Source organism: Apteryx mantelli, unplaced genomic scaffold (assembly GCF_036417845.1).
Source record: "Apteryx mantelli isolate bAptMan1 unplaced genomic scaffold, bAptMan1.hap1 HAP1_SCAFFOLD_40, whole genome shotgun sequence".
In the NCBI taxonomy this organism is placed as follows: domain Eukaryota; kingdom Metazoa; phylum Chordata; class Aves; order Apterygiformes; family Apterygidae; genus Apteryx; species Apteryx mantelli.
The window spans coordinates 926732-942500 of NW_027118755.1; the positions used below are offsets into that span (position 1 = coordinate 926732).

Genomic DNA, 15769 nt, shown 5'->3' on the forward strand with positions numbered 1-15769 from the left:
CCGCCCCTGTATGGATGTCAGATATCCTAGGGCCTCTGAGATGGTACTAGACACCTTTGCGTAGGCAACTTCATTTGCCAATAACTCACATAATACATTGTGTCTCTTAATATGGGCATTCTGTACAGCAGGGCAACAATATGGGAGCAAGTTTTGCTCTCCACCAAACAATGCCTGCTGATCTCTTTTAGGGTCTCCCCTGTTCCTCTAGCCAGGAATTCCCTGGTAGCATTTACACTGGCTCATAGTTGCAACACAGTTACAAGCTTCCTATGGGGAATGCCTCTATAACTTTACTGCCCAGCATTACTGATAGTGTCATTTCCAAAGCTTGAAATACCACAACCTTGACAATGTAGCTTGGTCCATTTCACAAATTCCTCCTTCCCCCAATTCTGTAGACTTGGAAAGATAACTTTTGGAGAGGGATCTCACATTCTAAGACCATCTTGCCCTCTTCACGTGTCACTGGGATCACTTTGATCACTCTTTATCCAAAATCGATGGTCTCTCATGTTTGCTACACTCAGCTGCCACCCACAGTCTCTCAAAATCTTTATCAATACCTTCCTTTAGCTCTGCAGATCAAATAATTCTATATTGGGAGTGGGTAATTCTATGCAGTGTACCAGCCTGCACATCTGGGATCAAACCAGCCAGCTGAGTGATCCCCAAGCCACTGTCTTTAGTATTTGAGTAGAACATGGAACCACAGGCACAGGCAGGAAGGTGTAACCAGCCTTTAGCTGCTGACTGAACACTCAGGTCAAGCCTGTGGAGGTACACCATGGTCCATGAGATAGATTGACTTTGTGATTGTTTAACCCTTCAAGATATTGACCTTCTGCAGTGGTTTTAATGGTGCCTTTCCAATCCACCTTAACCAGGACTCACGTTTTTTCTTGCAACTTGAGTCTTCATATCCCATTTGTGAGTGCTGTAAGATCTAGGGGGAGAGACAAGGGTGAGTGGATTGGTCCCAGAAACTGGAGTCAGACCTCAGGTGGTAATGGCCCTTGTGTCTGTGGTGCCAGTAACTGGGGCAAGAGAGGGTCCTAGCATCAGTCACCGGAGCAGGACCATGGGTTGTTGGGCCAGTGTACTTGAAAATCAGCTACTGAGGGTGGCGAGGGTGAGTGGAGTGAAGGTCTCAGTGTCAGCAGCTGGAGTGGGGATCACAGGTCATAGTGCCCGTGTACCTTGGCAATAGCTGTGAGGGAGGGGGACAGAGTGCTTGTATTTTCCCTTAATCTGCTCTGTGTGTTTGTGTGTGTGTGTGTGTGTGTGTGTGTGTGTGTCTGAGATACACACTCAGCCTCACTACTGGTTGAATTTGCAAAGAGGAGAGCAGCAGCTGTGCTTGGGCTGGAGAGGCCGACCCTCGGTGCACTAGGCTGGGCTCCAGTGCCCAGACAGGAATCCTTGGATCCCAAAGCCCACTGGAGGCAGCGTCTTTATAACATTCCTCAACAAAATTACAATTTTGCAAGGGGGTGGGGCACAGAAATTTGACTTTTGCATTGGAGATACCATTATGTCAATCAGATACCATTATGTCAATACCTAAAGAACCACATGGCCAAGACACAGTTACTAGTTGAAGCAGCATTGTTCACTCATGCAAGCTTCATAATAGAATCCTTTGCCTATTTGCTAATCCGAATCACAAAGACCTTGCCAAGAGGCAATAAGATTTTGCACCCGGTAGAAAACTAAACAATATAATTCTGAGTAATACAGCCAAAAACATTGATTTTTTTGTTCTCCACTCAGGAAACTGGCCAGCGTCTTGGGCATGACAGTGGAACATTGGCAGATTTCCCAAGCAGAAGTACATGGGTTATCAAAGTGCAAATCAGCCACAAACAGCACAATGATGAGGATGTTCCCAGACATGGTCACAATGTAAATCATGAGGAACACTAGAAAGAGAGGTATTGACATTTGTAAAGGTTTCCAAATGCCAGTAGGATGATTTTCCTGACCTGGTTTTAATGTCCTCATTCATTTTTTTGTCACGAATTGCACCTAGAAAAATGAATAACAGATTAAAAATCAGGTAAAAAGCATTAATGGGAGCAGTTCTACATGTATTCTGTATTTGAAACACAGTGTGGTGTGTTTCATTCAGTGAAGATCAAAACTAAGGAGGAAAAATTTCTGCCCTCTTTTAAGACTCATTTTAAAAGAGGTATTTGATGGGGGTGACAGAAGAGTGTGAATTGTCCTCAAAGTGTTTCTCCTTTTGCACTTACTGCAGGAAGGGTTTTTATGATTTAGGTTCAGAAGAGCAGACCCTCGCTCCAGCAGGAGTCAGGAGACTGACTCCTAAAGGATCCATCTCCCTTACCTTCAGACACCTTCAATACGGACATCCACAGCTGGTGTTGTTGTTTCAGGTTCATTTTACAAATGAAAGAGGACCTGAGATGCCATACAATATCTTCAGGGGCTGGTAAGTACAACACAAGGCAGACCCTTGGCTTGTGGAGCAGAAACTGGAGGTCAGACAGAAAACCTGGGGGCCTCCCTGATGGTACAAGATTCCTATGTGTGGACAAATAAATTGAGCCATAGATTTCCATGTACTGTAACAGGAGCTTTGGAGGGATAGCTCACATGTGCACACATATCCTGTAGACACAGAAATGCAGATAGGTGAACCTGGTTGTAAAGCCCACCCCTACCTCAGGAGACAAATCACACCTGAGATATGACCAATTCTATCCATTACCTGCACAAAGGCAATACAAGTTTTAGTATAAATATCTATACGCTAGAAATCTGATTTTGGGTGGATGAATCTCCCATCTAAGACTGCAGAAAATAAATACCTTCTTCTTTTTGAGCATTTAGCTACCGCATAACTTATGTTACAGCAGTGTTAACGCTTTGGTGTTCTACACACAAAATAGTAGAAGAGGATGTTATTGATTCAAAGCATTTGTAATCTTAGAATTACAGAATAATTGGAAGAGACCCCCAGAGGTCATCTAGTCTAAACCCCTCCTCAAAGCAGGTCTAAGAAGATGAAATTGTTAGGGATTTGTCTGGTTAAGTCTTGAACACCTCTGAGGGTGGAGATTCCGTGACCTTTCTGGGGAACTTCTTCCAGTATCTGACCACTCTCATGGTAAATAATAATAACAATAAAAACAAATTAAATAAAAACATATATCTAATAAGAATTTCCCATGTTCCAACTTGTGTCCCTTACCTCTTGTGCTATCACCGTGCAGATCTGAGATGAGCCTGGCTTTGTCTTCTCTGTATCCGCTGATCAGGTAGTTGTAGACAGCAAAAAGGTGTCGCATTAGCCTTCTCCTCCTAAGGCTGACCAAGCCCAGTTTCCTCACCATCTCCTTGTGCATCATGTGCTCAAGTCCCCTGAGCCTCTTGAGAGCCTCCACTGGACTTGCTCCAGTATGTCAACGTCCTTCATGTACTGGGGAGTCCAAAACTGGACACAATGCTTAGAGATATTCTCACAAGTAGTAAAGAGAGGGTAAGGATCACTTCCCTCTGGACCTGCTGGCTGCACTCTTACTAATACACCCAAGGTGTGGTTGGCCTCCATTTGCTGCAGTGACACACTGCAGACTCATTTTCAAGCTCTTGTCTTTCAGAATCCCCAGATCTTTCTCTGCAGACCTGCTTACTTGATAGTTGGACACAGCCTGCACTGTTACATGGGGTTATTCCACCCAGATTCGAGCCATAGTATTTGCTTTTCCTTCATTTCAGGAGGTTCCTGTTAGCCCATTTCTCCAGCCTGTCAAGGCCCTCTGAATAGCAGCCATGCCCTCCAGTGTATCAGGTCCAACAAAGCATCTCTCCTAGTCAGTTCATCAATCACCTTCACCAAGAAATTATCTTCTGTGAATTCCAGAAATCTGCTCAGTTCCTTGTGCCCAGCTGCGCTGCCCTTCTGGCAGACATCAGGGTGGTTCGAATCACCCGTGAGTATACCAGGGGCTGTGACTGTGAGGCTTTCTCCTGCTGTAGTGACGAGCAAGCAAAGAGTTAACAGGACTGAAGAAGTTTGTCAACTGATAAGTGCAAGGAGTGATATGCACAAGGCTGTGGAATAGAAGAATAGACAGGACTAAAGAAGTGTGCCACCTGATAAGTCTGGGGAATCAAAACTGCATGGACCCTCAGGGAGGGAAGAAGCGATATGGAGGTATTGTGGTCTTGCCTCGCTAGCTGGGTCTTTCCAAGCAGAAAAACAAACAGTCCAGTGATTGTGGAACTCGCAAAGGTCAGCAAAAGCAGTGTTTGCCCAGAGCCCCAGCCATATAAAAAGAGACTTGGAAGCTAAGAGAGTTTGAGCAGGGGACGGGAACATGACCTGATCATCCTCTTCAGCTGGACCGTGAGTATCCCCCACCCCGTCACCTTTTCCTGGGACACTGGGTTAAGGTAACTACTGGAGGTTGAGAGTCCTCTCACTAAGAGAGTGAATAAGCTGGCTTTCAAGTTGGGGTAAGCAGTGTTTCCAATTAATAGCACAGTAACTGATGGTTTGGGGTTATCCTTTCTAAATTAGTAATAGCATTATTTTAATGGATGTAACTAATCCAAGAGGTTGTGTGAGAAAATAAACATATTTTTTTATTATGTTACTGTCTCGGTTGTTGCTATTGAACCTTCATAGTGTGACGTATAGGATTATGTTATGACTGTGTCCCCCACCACAGCACCTATGTGAGTTGGTCCAGAGTTTTCCACGTCCCTGGCTCTGCACTCTATGAGCAGTTTCCTGGCTGCAGGGTTGCCATGGACTTGATTGGTGCCAAGAGCCCTGCAACACTCCCCTGGAAGACAAAAAACAAGGAACATAATTGCACGCTAACTGGGCCAAGTATGACACCTACAGACCATGGCTCTGTTCTCACCACACACAGCCTCAGAACCAAGATCCCTGCAGCACCAGAGCTCTGCCAAGCCCCACAGCCTGCCACCCTGAATCACCCAGGCCCCAGGACTGTAACTCTGCCTCTGCCTCACTCACTGCCCTACTCCCTCCAAAACACTATGAGTGACTTTACAGATGTCTTTGAGAAGAAGGGGGAGGAAACGCTACCATATGACCTATGACACATATGACTGCCACGTTGACCTGATCCCAAGAAATGAGGTGCCTTGCCACCCTGAATTAGCAGCCCTCAAAGAATACCTCAAGGACAATCTGGCACAGTGGTTTATCTACCACTCATCCTGGCTCCTCATGCCGGAGGAGGGGAGGAAGACTACAGCCCTGTATAGATTACAAGAGGCTTAACAATATCATGGCGAAGAACTGGCACCCCCTGCTCCTCACCCCAGACCTATTAACAGTCCTCAGAGGTCTCTACTTGCTTTTGAATTTCATTCAGTTTCTGCCAGTTAGCAGCTGCTCAGGTCTCGTCCCATCTAGGGTCAGGAAAAGTGAGTGGCCTTTTCTAATCATTCCATAGGTAAAGCCTGTTCAATCAGTGTATCCATTGTTAAGTCTGCATCGTTCTGACTATGGCAAATAATGTGATAATGTAGCTTGAGCAAATGGCCCAGACCAGCTGAGCTATGGTTCAATCTCAGGACATGGGAAGCAATACACACACTCCTAAACTTGTAAATTACACATCTACAGTTTAATTATATATATATATAAAAAATGCTACTATGTAACTTAAATGACTACCACAGTATAAGCACTTTATAAGATACACTCAATATATGGCAGTAATTGCAAAGCTACAAACATTTATACATTTGACACACAATAGTAATTTCACAGTACTGATCAGCCTGTTCCTACTGTCTATGTACTAAAAGCATCTGACCTGAGAGTATTCACACATTGCAGCTTTCTGGCATTGGTGTGGAAGCTCCACCACAATGTTTTGCAGCAGTTCAGTAACTCTCCCAAGTATTCAGTCAGGTGTTGGAAGGACTGTCACAGGATGTGTGCCTGTGTCTGTGTGAACTTGAATATCTCAGTAATGGTCTCTGTGCTTCAGTTTAAAAGCCCCAGTTCCCAAGAGTCGAGAGGAACTGTTCTGAGTGATTGCACTTAGGCTGAAACAAGAACTTATGCGTTTGGAAAGGAACACAGGACTGCAACTCTAAAAGAAAGACAGCCAAGATTTTTCTTATGCTTCTCTATGGGGGGAAGTCTGGCTTAATTACTTAGGAGAAGAATATCTGGCTGAATTCACTACTCGTAACACCATTTACACAACACCTTGAGTTTGCATTTGCTACAGTCTGGCCTGAAAGCTCTGTATTGACAGTCTCTTAATCCAGGTCAGCAATTGCTCACTGCATAAGAAGTAACAAAGAAAAGAGATTCCAGAACTCCAAAGCAGGACAGAATTGGCAGGAGTACTGAATTATTTTTCACACTCTTCCCAGAGAAGACTCATATGTAGCTGCATTTGTAGAGAGAATTTCAAATATTCTTTGGGTGCTGTTTTCACAAGAATTTTTATAAAGGAAAACTGATGCAGTGTATTTTTTCAATTTTACTATTCCACCTGTCAGCCCAAAGTAATTAAGCATAACACCACCAACAAGATTGCAAATATCCCACTTTATTAATAGAATCACAGAATCACAGATTTAATGTATTCTTCCAGATCATAATCACACAATCACAGAATGGTTGAGGCTGGAAGGGACCTCTGGAGATCATCTAGTCCAACCTCCCTGCTCAAGCAGGGTCACCTACAGCACCTTGCACATGATCGTGTCCAGGAGGCTTTTGAATATCTCCATAGAAGGAAACTCCACAACCTCTCTGGGCAACCTGTTCCAGTGCTCTGTCACCCTCACAGTCAAGAGTTTTTCCTCATATACAGATGGAATTGTCTGTGTTTCAGTTTGTGCCCGTTGCCTCGCGTCCTGTCACTGGGCACCACTGAAAAGAGTCTGGCTCCATCCTCCTGACACCCTCCCTTCACATACTTGTACACATTGATAAGATCTCCTCTCAGCCTTCTCTTCTCCAGGCTAAACAGGCCCAGCTCTCTCAGCCTTTCCTCATAAGAGAGATGTTCCAGTCCCCTAATCATCTTTGTAGCCCTTCGCTGGACTTGCTCCAGTAGTGCCACATCCCTCTTGTACTGGGGAACCCAGAACTGGATGCAGTACTCCAGATGTGGCCTCAGCAGGTCTGAGGAGAGGGGGAGGATCCCCTCCCTCGACCTGCTGGCAACACTCTTCCTCATGCACCCCAGGATACCATTGACCTTCTTGGCCACAAGGGCACATTGCTGCCTCATGCTTAGCTTGGTGTCCACCAGCACTCCCAGGTCCTTCTCGGCAGAGCTGCTTTCCAGCAGGTCAGCCCCCAACCTGTCCTGGTGCATGGGGTTATTCCTCCCTAGGGGCAGGACCCTGCACTTGCCTTTGTTGAACTTCAGGAGGTTCCTCTCCGCCCACCTCTCCAGCCTGTCCAGGTCTCTCTGAATGGCAGCACAGCCCTCTGGCGTATCAGCCACTCCTCCCAGTTTTGGATCCTCAGCCAACTTGCTGAGGGTGCACTCTGTCCCTTCATCCAGGTCATTGATGAAGAAGTTGAAGAAGACTGGACCTAGCGCTGACCCCTGGGGCACACTGCTAGCTACAGGCCTCCAACTAGACTCTGCGCCGCTGAGCACAATGCTCTGAGCTCTGCCATTCAGCCAGTTCTCAATCCACCTCACTGTCCACTCCTCCAGCCCACACTTCCTGAGCCTCCCTATGAGGATGTTATGGGAAACAGTGTCAAAAGCCTTGCTGAAGTCAAGGGAGACAGCATCCACTGCTCTCCCCTCATCTACCCAGCCAGTCATTCCATCATAGAAGGCTATCAGATTGGTTAGGCATGATTTCCCCTTGGTGAAGCCATGCTGACTACTCCTGATCACCTTCTTGTCCACCACATGCTTGGAGATGGCCTCCAGCATGAGCTGCTCCATCACCTTTCCAGGGATGCAGGTGAGGCTGACTGGCCTGTAGTTGCCTGGGCCCTCCCTCTTGCCCTTTTTGAAGACTGGAGTGACACTGGCTTTCTTCCAGTCTTCAGGCAACCCTCTGTTCTCCATGACCTTTCAAAGATGATTGAGAGTGGCTTAGCAATAATGTCTGCCAGCTCCCTCAGCACTCATGGGTGCATCCCATCAGGGCCCACGGATTTGTGGGTGTCAAGTTTGCTTAAATGATCTCTAACCCGATCCTCCTCAACCAAGGGAAAGTCTTCCTTCCTCCAGACTTTCTCTCTTGCCTCCAGGGTCTGGGATTTCTGAGCGCTGGCCTGAGCAGTAAAGACTGAAGCAAAGGCGGCATTCAGTAACTCTGCCTTCTCTGCATCCTTCGTCACCAGGGCACCCACCCCATTCAGCAAAGGGCCCACATTTTCCCTAGTCTTCCTCTTGCTACTGATGTATTTGAAGAAGCCCTTCTTGCTGTCCTTGACATCTCTCGCCAGAATTAATTCCAAACGGGCCTTAGCCTTCCTCAGCACATCCCTGCATACTCTGACAACGTTCCTATATTCCTCCCAAGTGGCCTATCCCCCTTTCCACTTTCTGTGGACTTCCTCCTTCTGGTTGAGTTTTGCCAAGAGCTCCTTGCTCATCCATGCAGGTCTCCTGCCCCCTTTGCTTGACTTCCTACTCATAGGGATGCACCGCTCTTGAGCCTGGAGGAAGTGATGTTTGAATATTAACCAGCTCTCTTGAACTCCCCTTCCTTCTAGGACCCTAACCCATGGCATTCCTCCAAGTAGGTCCCTGAAGAGGCCAAAGTTTGCTCTCCTGAAGTCTAGGGTTGCGATCCTGCTTATTGCCCTGCTGCCTCCTCGCAGGATCCTGAACTCCACCATCTCATGGTCACTGCAGCCAAGGCTGCCCCCAACCTTCACATCTTCCACCAGTCCTTCTTTGTTTGTTAGTACAAGGTCCAGCAGCACACCTCTCCTTGTTGGCTCCTCCACCACCTGTGTCAAGAAGTGGTCACCAATGCTCTGCGGGAACCTCCAGGACCATTTGAGCCTAGCTGTGTTGTCTTTCCAGCAAATATCAGGGTGGTTGAGGTCCCCCATGAGAACCAGGGCCTGGGGTTGTGAGGCTACTTCCAGTTGTCTGTAGAAGGCCTCATTGACTTCCTCTTCCTGATCAGGTGGCCTGTAGTAAACACCCACAACAGTGTCACCCATGCTAGCCTGCCCTTTAATCCTTACCCATAAGCTCTCGACTCGCTCTTCATCCACCCCTAGGCACAGCTCAATACATTCCAGTTGCTCCCTCACATAAAGAGCAACTCCAGCACCTCGCTTTCCTGGCCTGTCTTTCCTAAAAAGCACGTAGCCGTCCATGACAGCACTCCAATCATGCGAGCTATCCCACCATGTCTCTGTAATGGCAATGAGATCATGGCCCTGCGACCACACACACATCTCTAGTTCTTCCTGTTTATTCCCCATGTTGCATGCATTCGTGTACAGACTGGCCACAGGGAATAACTATTCCACAGGGAATAACCTTCCTGGAAGTATTTCAGATAAAGAGATAGGAAATGATAGTTAGAAACACAGTTAAGGACTTGGCTAATGAGATAATTAAACAAAATACTGAAAGAGGAGGCAAGCTTTAAAATCCCTGTAATTCAAAGTAGCAGCTGGGTAGCTGATAGGTATTTGAATGAACAAAGAATAACGGGAGGAGGAATACTGAATGGACAATGCCTAATGGGTATGTCCAGGTAGTCTTCTGAACAGATGACTTTAGAAATGGTCAACTTAATAAGGACGTGCAGAAATACATGAAAGATTAGTTAGAATAAAAACTGTAATTAGAATAAACACTGTATAATAGACAGAGCAGTAGTAATGCAAGTACTGGGGAAGATGAATATTTCTTCTCCTGAGGTTAACATGCTTCCTGGAAATTTCCAGTTTGGCACTATAGGAAAACATTAACATTTTATTAAAATTATTCAAGGATTTCAGCTGCTAAAATGTGCCTTTTTTTTGTTTTCTTTCCTTTTTTTTTTTAATGTTGAAGAATATTCTCCAATTTTCCAGGCAGAGCTCAGTTTCCTAAACATTAAGCATCTAGTGCCAATTTTAGAGGCCCCAGTGTTTCTGAGGTGTTTCCCTGGGACTGACAGCTATCATGCAGGACCTAGGGGAGACCAGAACCCCTCTGGAGCTGAAGATGGAGGCTGGCAGAGGGTACCAGGGTGTCTGTAGTGGCACCAAGATGCCTGTGTTTCTGTAACTGAAACCCACCCTAATTTTGAAAATTGTCTTCCTTTGCAAACAAAAACATCACAGGCCACCCCCACCCCCAAGTCCAATGTATTAAAACAGAACAAAAGGCAAAGGATAAGAACACAAACAAAATTAAAAAGAAAAAAAGTGTAATAAAACATCTCCTTTGCTTCCTATATTTTTTCTTAATTTCTTTGTTGTTTCATTTTTTGTTGGCATTTTGTATACATCTGCCCTACACCATTAGAACCTATTTTTGCATCATACACAGAGCCCAGTGTCCCCATAAACACTTCCTGCCCAGGACTGTGCATGCCAATCATCACTTTTGGTTCAGAGAGAGTCACACACCACACACTGAGAGGATGGACTCTCTCAACTGATAGAAGCAGGGTGACTAGCTTGGGGGACAACAAAAAAAAGTTCTATTTTGAATAGCCAAATTTGCAGTCATCTCACCATATCTGTGTTACAGTGACTTCTTAAAGTGGTCTCTAGAATATCAAGCCCCACTTCTGCTCACTCCCTGCAGGGTAAACGAAATGTGACTCCATTTTAGGTGGAGGCAGGGATGAGACCGATCTCGTTCAATGTTAGAGATCTTCAATGCAGATGTCTGTGTCAAATCGAGTTGACTAGACTTCCCTTTCTAGTCAGCAGAGAGAAATAAGTGGCCTCAACTGAGATGTCTTGTACCATTCCTAGTGACCAGCTAATGCGCCACAAAGGCCTGCTGCACGTCCTGGGTCACATCTCCCAGTCGCAGGTGGGTGCTTCAGCTTCCCCAGGGTATCTCAGACAGCAATAGCCACCTCTGTGTGTGCAACAGAAGGTAGATTTTAGTAGAAAGTTGAAATCTATTCAGTAAGGAACTCTGTCTAATAGCTGAAAAAGTCTTCATTTTCAGAATTTCAAGGGAGTTTTTAAAGTAAATTCTCATCACTTTTTCATAGGTTTCTATTGACAACACCATAAGCATGCACTAGCAAGCTGATTACCCTCCCTGTATGAGGATATATACAGAGATCTATATATACACGCACAAACATATATAGATATATACACATATAGCCATTTACCAAAATGATCTTCCTACTTTGAATGGAGAATGGAGAACTGTTGAGTTGAGAAACATTGTTCAGAGGAACTTCTATTTTTGTATTGACATATATGTGTAGCTCTGCCTCTCTGTCTTTTATTTTTCCTCTACCTATTCTGTCTTTATGCAGCTCACAAACGAAAGATTCATTGAACCATAGAAACTCTGGACATCACCTAGTCCAAACACCCCACTCAAAGCACGATGAGATAGGTAAGATTGCTCAAGGATTCCCCCCCCACACACACAAACCTGCAAATAGGTATCACCTGCAAGTGTGCTAAAAGTGCATGCTATCCCATTATCCAGGGAATTAATGAATTAAGCCATTCACGGTCCAATGCTCTTGACCAGTTCCCTTGGTCAGTCCATACTGGTTCACCAATCTCCTTCTTGTCCACCCTGTGTTTAGGAATGGCTGCCAGGAGGATTTGTTCCCATCCCTTCCCAGGGACTGAGGTAAGGGTGACAGGCCTGTAATTCCCCAGATCCTTCTTCATGCTTTTCTTGCAGATGGGTGCAACATCTACCTTTTCCCAGGCATCAGGAAACTCCTGCTCTGGCCCTCCCAAAATAACTGAGGGTGGTGTCAAGGTACAGTGAGCACTAATAGGACTTAATGGCCCTGAGCAGGCACACGGGGGGCCTCTACCCACACCCTCTGCCTGTGACCCCAGGAGCCCCATTTAATCTCTGCCCTGGGCCTTCAGTCTCTACCTGAGTTATATTGCAAAGGTGCTGTTTTCCAGCTCAGCCAGAGCTGGGCCTGGGCATAGATTCTAGACACTACACCCTGCTGATCCACGGACCTGCCTGGTGATCGTTGGACCTGATCCTCACCAGTGGGTTGACTTCCTGGCTTGGCCTTGGACCTGGCCCATCATCACAAACTTGCCTGATGGTCTAGACTCTTGGCTGAACCTGGATGTGATCTCTGTGTCTGCCCTGTTTGCCTGGCTCTGGTACTGTGGGATTCAGCCCTGACTGGTGAGGCCTCTGTCCTGATGGCTGTGTTATCACTTTGCCATTCTGCTCCCTATCCTTTAGGGAGTAGCCGGCTCTTTCTGCTCCCTGACAGCTTAAGACTCAAGGGACTACTGATAGAATTGCAGCAGGAATACATAGATGCTTGGAATACCAATAAACTTATTGGAAAAAAGTTTGCCCATGAAATCAATGAAACAACTTGGTGATAAAAGGTAACAGCTGCAGAATCACAGAATGGCTGAGGTTGGAAGGGACCTCTGGGGATCAACTAGTCCAATCCCCCTGCTCAAGCAGGGTCACCTAGAGCACATTGTAGAGGATCACGTCCAGGTGGGTTTTGAATATCTCCAGGGATGGAGACTCAACAGCCTTTCTGGGCAACCTGTTCCAGTGCTCTGTCACCCTCACAGTCAAAGATTTTCCTCATGTTCATATGGAACCGACTGTGTTTCAGCTTGTGCCCATTGCTTCTTGTCCTCTTGCCGGGCATCACTGAAAAGAGTCTGGTCCCATCCTCTCAACACCTTCCCTTCAGATACTAACACACACTGGTAAGATTCCCCCCTCAGCCTTCTCTTCTCCAGCCTACACAGGCCCAGCTCTCTCAGCCTTTCCTCATAAGAGAGATGCTCCAGTCCCCTAATCATCTTTGTAGCCCTTCGCTGGACTTGCTCCAGTAGTGCCACATCCCTCTTGTACTGGGAGCCCAGAACTGGATGCAGTACTCCAGATGTGGCCTCACCAGGGCTGAGTAGAGGGGGAGAATCACCTCCCTCGACCTGCTGGCAACACCCTTCCTCATGCACCCCAGCATACCATTGGCCTTCTTGGCCACAAGGGCACACTGCTGGCTCATGGTCAACTTGTTGTCCACCAGCACTCCCAGGTCCTTCTCCGCAGAGCTGCTTTCCAGCAGGTCCAGCCCCAACCTGTCCTGGTGCATGGGGTTATTCCTCCCCAGGTGCAGGACCCTGAACTTGCCTTTGTTGAACTTCAGGAGGTTCCTCTCTGCCCACCTCTCCAGCCTGTCCAGGTCTCTCTGAATGGCAGCACAGCCCTCTGGCGTATCAGCCACTCCTCCCAGTTTTGTATCGTCGGGAAAGTTGCTGAGGGTGCACTCTGTCCCTTCATCCAGGTCATTGATGAAGATGTTGAACAAGACTGGACCCAGTACTGACCCCTGGAGGACACCACTAGCTACAGACCTCCAGCTAGACTCTGTGTCGCTGATCACAACCCTCCAAGCTCTGCCATTCAGCCAGTTCTCAGTCCACCTCACTGTCCACTCATCTAACCCACACTTCCTGAGCTTGTCTATGAGGATGTTATGGGAAACAGTGTCAAAAGACTTGCTGAAGTCAAGGGAGACAACATCCACTGCTCTCCCCTCATACACCCAGCCAGTCATTCCATCATAGAAGGCTATCAGATTGGTTAAGCATGATTTCCCCTTGGTGAAGCCATGCTGACTACTCCTGATCACCTTCTTGTCCTCCAGATGCTTGGAGATGACCTCCAGGATGAGCTGCTCCATCACCTTTCCAGGGATGCAGGTGAGGCTGACTGGCCTGTAGTTCCCTGCCTCCTCCTTCTTGCCGTTTTGGAAGGCTGGAGTGACACTGGCTTTCTTCCAGTGCTCAGGCACCTCTCCTGTTCTCCATGACCTTTCAAAGATGATGGAGAGTGGCTTAGCAATGACATCCGCCAGCTCCCTCACCACTCGTGGGTGCATCCCATCAGGGCCCACGGATTTGTGGGTGTCAAGTTTGCTTAAATGATCTCTAACCCACTCCTCCTCCACCAAGGGAAAGTCTTCCTTTCTCCAGACTTTCTCTCTCTTGCCTCCAGGGTCTGGGATTCCTGAGCGCTGGCCTGAGCAGTAAAGACTGAAGCAAAGGCGGCATTCAGGAACTCTGCCTTCTCTGCATCCTTCATCACCAGGGCACCCACCCCATTCAGCAAAGGGCCCACATTTTCCCTAGTCTTCCTCTTGCTACTGATGTATTTGAAGAAGCCCTTCTTGCTGTCCTTGACATCCCTTGCCAGAGTTAATTCCAAACGGGCCTTAGCCTTCTTCGTCACATCCCTGCATACTCTGACAACGTTCCTATAATCCTCCCAAGTGGCCTATCCCCCTTTCCACTTTCTGTATACTTCCTTCTTCTGGTTGAGTTTTGCCAGGAGCTCCTTGTTCATCCATGCAGGTCTCCTGCCTCCTTTGCTTGACTTCCTACTCATAGGGATGCACCGCTCTTGAGCCTGGAGGTAGTGATTTTTGAATATTAACCAGCTCTCTTGAACGCCCCTTCCTTCTAGGGCCCTAACCCATGGCATTCCTCCAAGTAGGTCCCTGAAGACGACAAAGTTTGCTCTCCTCAAGTCCAGGGTTGCGATCCTACTTGGTGCCCTGCTGCCTCCTTGCAGGATCCTGAACTCCACCATCTCATGGTCACTGCAGCCAAGGCAGCCCCCGACCTTCACATCTTCCACCAGTCCTTCTTTGTTTGTTAGTACGAGGTCCAGCAGCACACCTCTCCTTGTTGGCTCCTCCACCACCTGTGTCAAGAAGTTGTCACCAATGCTCTGCGGGAACCTCCAGGACCATTTGAGCCTAGCTGTGTTGTCTTTCCAGCAAATATCAGGGTGGTTGAGGTCCCCCATGAGAACCAGGGCCTGGGGTTGTGAGGCTACTTCCAGTTGTCTGTAGAAGGCCTCATTGACTTCCTCTTCCTGATCAGGTGGCCTGTAGTAAACACCCACAACAGTGTCACCCATGCTAGCCTGCCCTTTGATCCTTACCCATAAGCTCTTGACTTGCTCTTCATCCACCCCTAGGCACAGCTCAATACATTGCAGTTGCTCTCTCACATAAAGAGCAACTCCAGCACCTCGCTTTCCTGGCCTGTCTTTCCCAAAAAACACGTAGCCATCCATGATAGCACTCCAATCATGCGAGCTATCCCACCATGTCTCTGTAATGGCAATGAGATCATGGCCCTGCAACCACACACAGATCTCTAGTTCTTCCTGTTTGTTCCCCATGCTGCGTGCATTGGTGTACAGACATTTCAGAGAGGTGATCGAGCATGCAGGTTTCCCAGGAGGGATACAAGAGGATCCTCCATAGCCACATCCCATACACACTTCCTTGGCTGCATTCACCTGCTGGAGGCATCCCGACTTGAGCAGTCTTTTGCCAGCTACCCTGGCACTATAACTCTCCCCTTCCCCCATCCTTCCTAGTTTAAAGCCCTCCTTAGCAGGTTGGCCAACCTGTTGGCAAAGACCCACGTGCCCCGCCTCGTGAGGTGGATCCCATCCCTCGCCATCAGTTGTCAATCTTCAAACAGGGTCCCATGGTCATAGAAACCAAAACCCTGTTGCCAACACCAGTGGCACAGCCAGTTGTTGACTTGGAAAGTCCATCTCCTCCTCCTCTCATCCAT

At 47.3% G+C, this 15769-nt stretch overlaps 1 protein-coding gene across 1 annotated transcript in view; it reads right to left on the reverse strand.

Moving 5' to 3' along the window:
• Positions 1-15769, reverse strand: part of LOC136996504 (SUN domain-containing protein 3-like) — a 512910-nt gene that overhangs the window by 63667 nt on the left and 433474 nt on the right. The window lies entirely within an intron of this gene.